A 5,798-nucleotide genomic window follows, 5' to 3' on the forward strand; every position below is an offset into this window, starting at 1 on the left:
TTGGCCTATGGTACAATGTATACAATGTACACTGTAAGACCGAATAGTAATAGTTTGATAAATGAAATGAGTTCCAACTACTTAAAAACCTGTTATAAGTTCATACACCTTTATTTTTTTGAGTAGTTTGAAAAAGTTTGTTTTTTCAAGTTATCAGTACTTGAATATATTGATTAGTTTCTGGCATTGCCCTCAAATAATTTGAGTTTTAACACTGACTTTCGTGCCTACGTACGTACCTACGTGCGCCACCTGTTTCTTTATGAAGTGCTGGCAACCATCTTGGATTCCTCGCTTCGAGTGCGAATGCCCGCTCATTACTCCGAAAGAAACTTGTGGAACGTTAATATCCGAACAGAAATAAAAACATTTGTCAAGGGGTTTTTTGCGGCATTGCCTTTGACGCTGGATAAAGGAGGGCATGCTATGGTATGTTACGGACTTTTGAACTGGAACAGCTAACGCTCTGCACTTAGCTAGCTGCATTTACCGCCTTTGCAGCATCTTCAGGAGCGCTTTTGTGGTAAGTTTTATTTTTTCTGAAACTATAGTTCTCCGTTGTAATATGGGTTTTTATCGTCATAAATGTACAACTCTAGCAGGCATTTAAGAATTACATGCATGCGTCGTTTTATCCATGTCGGCTTGGCCCCAAAGTGTTTTGCATGAATTATGCTAATAAGCTCATATTTAGTATAACACATTATTAGTCCCAACAGAGGCTGGGATTAATAATGTGTTAATAACTTTTCTAATCTCTTACTATTTTAAAAGAAGTCTTTAGAAGGCGTTTCTGGATTTGCAGATTATAAACTGCCTTGTGGTTAAATTGTTGAATCAATATGCACTGCTGCGCTGCTTCACACTTAGCGCATACGTGGATATTGACTTTGGCTAACCCATTTGCTAACTGGTGGAACTTAAAACTTACGTTTAGTTCTCTGGAGTTGTACATATTAAAACTGGGGCAGCAAAATTGTAGGCACAGGACATACTTACAAAAGCAGTGATTAATCATTACATAATTAGGCGGTAGAACTTGGTTTACATTGCAAATAGTTATGTATACTAAGTTGAAATGTAGAATCTTCTGAACTGTAAAATTGTTGTGCCTGGTCTATTTTAGGTTAGCTTAAGGATGAATCCATCAATAATATATTTACCAAACAGTTATTCTTTCGTTTTATTTTATTCTGATGCCCAGTGTTCATTAGTGAAAGACTTAGTTTTTTATCTGTCAAGGGCTGGGTCTGTGACCCAGCATTTTGAGTTTATTTTGTATTTTTGCTTTCTTATGTTATATTGAAATGAGGTGAAGTTCTTGTATTGTTGTTATTATTAGTTAAGGTTTAGTTGAGTTCTGGGCTGGTTATGTTTCACCTGTGTCTCCTTGGTTATGTGTCTTTTCTGTTCTATGTGTAGTCTGTCTTGTCTTCTGTGTTTTACTGTTATGTCCATGCCAGGGCAGAAGTAAATCTTCAGGGGTGAAGATGCTGCTTACCTTGACCAGCTAAGACTACAGATTGTAGATGAAGTCGAGAAAAGTGAAAAGAATCCTGATTACAAAGCTGATGCACACAACTTTGGCCTTGCGATGCAAAGAGATCATCAATGATGACCTACCAGTAGGTCAGATCCTGGATTGCTGGCCTACTCTGAAATCCCAGTCCCAGGTAAGAATGTATATAGATGTATCTAACAAGATGTATTTTATATCAACTCCTGTTATCTGGCCTGTCTGAACAAATTATGCCTTTGGAGTGTAAGGATTTTGATGTATTTTGCAAAGATTTATAGACTAATTGAAACTTGTAAACACATATGTATCCTGTGTGTTCAGATCTGTGCAGAATTCCACAGGATTACAAACCTTCACCTGAAGAACCACTTTTATGCTGTGTTGGACCAACATGCTCCCCGGCTCCAGAGCTTATTCAGAAAGAAAGCTGTTTGCACAGGGAACGTGTCTGATATCCTGTCTCAGCTCTTCAGAAGCTATAATCTCCAGGTTAGTGGGTTTTTGTCTTGTTTTTTGAGCTTTATTTAATTTGATCAATTTTAATTACCGTTCTTGACTAGGTTAGCCAATAATTTAAAATAAAAATTTTCTTGTGACGTAGGAACAAGCTGATATCCATGCCCAAAGTGCTGGTGTGCTTCATGCCCTCTCTGCCTATTTGTACGAAGACACCTCTACCTTCATCAAAACATGGGATGTAAGTTTTGGACAAAGTTGTGAACAATATCTTAGTAGCATCCTTGTTTAGATTTCTCAAAACATTATGACACTTTGAGAGTTTGAGAAGCATCTCCATGCTTGGATCTGTCTACAACAGTGTCCATGTCACATAATGGATACACTACATGTTTTTAATGTATGTAGACCTTCTATAATGTTCCTAGCCCAACCATACATCACTGTACAAATGAAAAAAATATATAACTCCTATTGACTTTCTGTTGTTATTGCTACGATGTATGACATTGCTTTACTAAAAGTACTATTTTTGTCAGTTTGTTTTCTCAAATCTTTGGTGTGTTGTGGCTTTTTTCTGATCAGAGCCAATTCCAGCGATGCAACATTCTTCTGCCCGGAGAAGACTGCAGTTTTGGTCGAGGGTAACATGATCATTGATTTCACCACCCTGGCTGATGCATTTCTAGTGATATTTGGACTGACCTACGCCCTGCACCTAAGCTATCCAAAATGTTTGGCCAACATTTTTGACTTCATTCAGAACATTTTGATGGGTCTAGAGGGTGGGAAGTTGAAGCCCAAAGTGCTGAGTCTTAAAAATGATCTTTTGGCAGCAGAATAATGTCCAGGGTTCCTACACAGCCCTCAAGTGCCTGTTAAAGCAAGTAATTCAGTTTATCATGTTTCCAAGTCTGGATAAGTTTGTTGGGTTTTTTTTGGGGTTTTTTTAAAAAGAGAGAATAGAATAAAGAAATCTTTGCAGACTCTGTTTCATACTTCATTATCTTAAAGCCACATACAAAGTAAAAGGGGTGATTTTATTTTATTAATTTATTTTTTCCCCCATCATCACTTGTGTTTTAGTTGATTTTGATTGTGTTTTTAGTCAGATAACTGTAAATCTATAGAGAAAATGAAGGACAATCTCACTACATTTCTGGCTTTGAGGTGGGATCTTGAATGTCACTTAAGGAACGTTCCTCCTGAACTACTCATAACTGACATAAGGCGCTAAGGAGGTTTATAACACTTTGTTTTATGTCTCTGAAGAAGTATTTTTCTATTTAATGTTTTATTGCTTTGTTGTTGAGACTGTGATTGCACTCTACAAATGTGCATTTTGCATAACCACAGTATTGGCATATTAAAAAGGTTACCAATTATATTTCAGTGTATTAGCTGCACTATACTATACTATTACTTTCATTCGGTTTTCCCACCTAATAATGCAGGATTTTCGTTTCCTTTTGTTTGTTTTTTAATAAAAAGGCCGTACTCATGTGTTAATCAAATTTAAATACTCTTAAAACATGTTGTGAAATTCTTTATTTCTAATATTGTAACCTTGTGCCAAAATTTCCGACATTATTCCCTATAAAATGTGGTGGATTTATGTCTTTGGGCTTTTTGTTAGAAAGGCTATGTGTTAAAGTAACTCAATAAATTTGTAACTTGAATTTATATTTTCTGTCTTATGTTTTTACAAGTGTAATTATTTTTGGGCACTTTATTTATTTATTCATTTTTTTATATCAAATTCAAAACACAGATTTGGATATTACAAGCATTTGTATTTTAAATTTTTAAGTTGTATTAGCTTAAAATGGTTAACATTTTGAAACTAAAAATTAATTCCTTAAAGTTACTTGAGCTAGATTTGTACTTGAAACTCAAAATATCAAGTAGAGAGTACTAAACCAAAAATGTGGATATAACATAAAAACATTTATCAATGGTACTTAAAAATATTTATCTAAAGCTAATAAATAAAGTGTGTTTATTTAACTTTTATTTTTAAGTTTTAGTTACTTAAAATATTTTATGTAATCAGTTTCACCAAAAGTCTTGGGTAAAATTAACTTATTGGGTTTTACAGTGTATGAAACAATCTTTGCTGCAGATACTATGTCGCCTCACCTTGAGGTTGGCAAATCTGTCCATCACATTTTGGTGGTCAAGTCTCTCAAGCATCTCTTTCTCAACTGACATCACAGCCAGGTGCTGGAGTCTGCTTTGACCCATGGTCCTTCTCAGCCAGGTATGGAGCTGATGAAAGACACTAAAAGACCTTTCACAGCTACAGCTGCTAACTGGGTTTGTTAGGGCAACCGGAATAAGAGTTTTCAGTGTGGGGAAGATCTGATTATCCAGAAGATTGTACAATGTCAACATATCTGGAATGGCACCTGCCTCACAATTGCGCTTCAAAAAGTTTTTGGCAAACATGACTTCCTCTGACTGAAGCTCAATATGGTAATGCAGTGCCAGGGCTGACAACCCAGTTTGTTTTGCAGATTCTGTATAGCAGCTTTAATATAGGGAGAACACAACTTCCAGATTAGATGAGTAAAATTACAGTAGTTTTGTTTTTTTTTTCTTTGCCAGTTTAACAGTTACTGTTTTGCCTGTTAGTACTCCCTGTCTGTTTTCTTACCTGGTTCTCCCTGACCTTGTACTTTCTCCTCCTCTTTCCTCTCTCCCTCTTTGGACTGACAATCATACACAAATAGATTGTATTCAATTAGATTTAAAAATTACATTAATATGAAAAAATACTATTAAGATCACTAATAAAAAAAAGTGATCTAATAAAAAAAGTCCTCTCTCAGAGTACTTTCAACCAAAAGGCAAATAACCACGTGTACATCTAATAAAAGATATAGATATTGAAACACTGATCCAACATTATCCTTTATTGATGGATCATTTGATCTTACTGTTTTACCTGAATGTGGCTCCTTTTTTGAAAAAACTTCCTTATATCCATTATGAGCCTGGCTGTCTCTCTGTGTACACACCACACACACACACACACACACAACAGGAGTTATAAGGTTAATGGGCATTCAGTCAGTTAGCTAGTACCTTGGGTTCAATATCGGCACATGCACATATGACGAAATAAGCAGCTTCTCTCATTCCATTTCAAACAGGACAGTGGTAACAACAGCAGGCTACGGACAATTTTAAGTTTTTGACTTTAAATAGGCTGTATACATTTCAATGGGAGCAACAGGACGGTCAAATGTCGCTGATTTTACTACAGAGCAGGACGGATTGTAGGGTAGCTAACATTGTCGGAAAACACGTTTTCAACACTGCAGGTTACCTGGTGTAATGCTTTTCAGCTAAAAAGAAACATGGTCTGACTCCTACCTAACTATATAAAGAGTAACTGAAGGTTAAATGCAGCTAATATGTCCCGTTTTAAGCCAGGCACTTACACCTCCGCTCCGCTGCATCTCAGCCACCATCGCTCTGGCAGAAAGGGCGCTAGAGCCAGAGCAGGGGAGAGCCGAGCTGGAACAAACCATTTTGGGAGGGGGGAGGGGTTATCTATACTTTTGTTGTTAAAATGTTACAACTCAATTAAGTACTGTATGCTTTTTATATTTTTAGGAGTGTGTCACACAAACAGCAAATATTGTCAAAAAAGTAATCTTTGGGGGTGCTTTGATTCATTTTATATCAAAGCAAAGGAAGCTTTGGAGCACACTTGTAATTTTACACTGTCGGAAGATAAACAAATAGAGAATGGTAAATTTACATGAACCTCACTCTAAATGGGTTTATATAAATACCATATCTACTATGGCAATGA

The 5,798-nt window shown here is 36.1% G+C and overlaps 1 long non-coding RNA gene across 1 annotated transcript; it reads left to right on the forward strand.

Annotated features, from left to right (window-relative positions):
* Positions 1–280: 280 nt before the first annotated feature.
* LOC143414473 (uncharacterized) lies at positions 281–2,306 on the forward strand. Its single transcript, XR_013095090.1, has 4 exons — positions 281–523; positions 1,423–1,673; positions 1,841–2,008; positions 2,121–2,306. It is a non-coding gene; the product is annotated as an uncharacterized LOC143414473 (long non-coding RNA).
* The last annotated feature ends 3,492 nt before the right edge of the window (positions 2,307–5,798 follow it).

Source organism: Maylandia zebra, linkage group LG22, assembly GCF_041146795.1.
Source record: "Maylandia zebra isolate NMK-2024a linkage group LG22, Mzebra_GT3a, whole genome shotgun sequence".
NCBI lineage: Eukaryota > Metazoa > Chordata > Actinopteri > Cichliformes > Cichlidae > Maylandia > Maylandia zebra.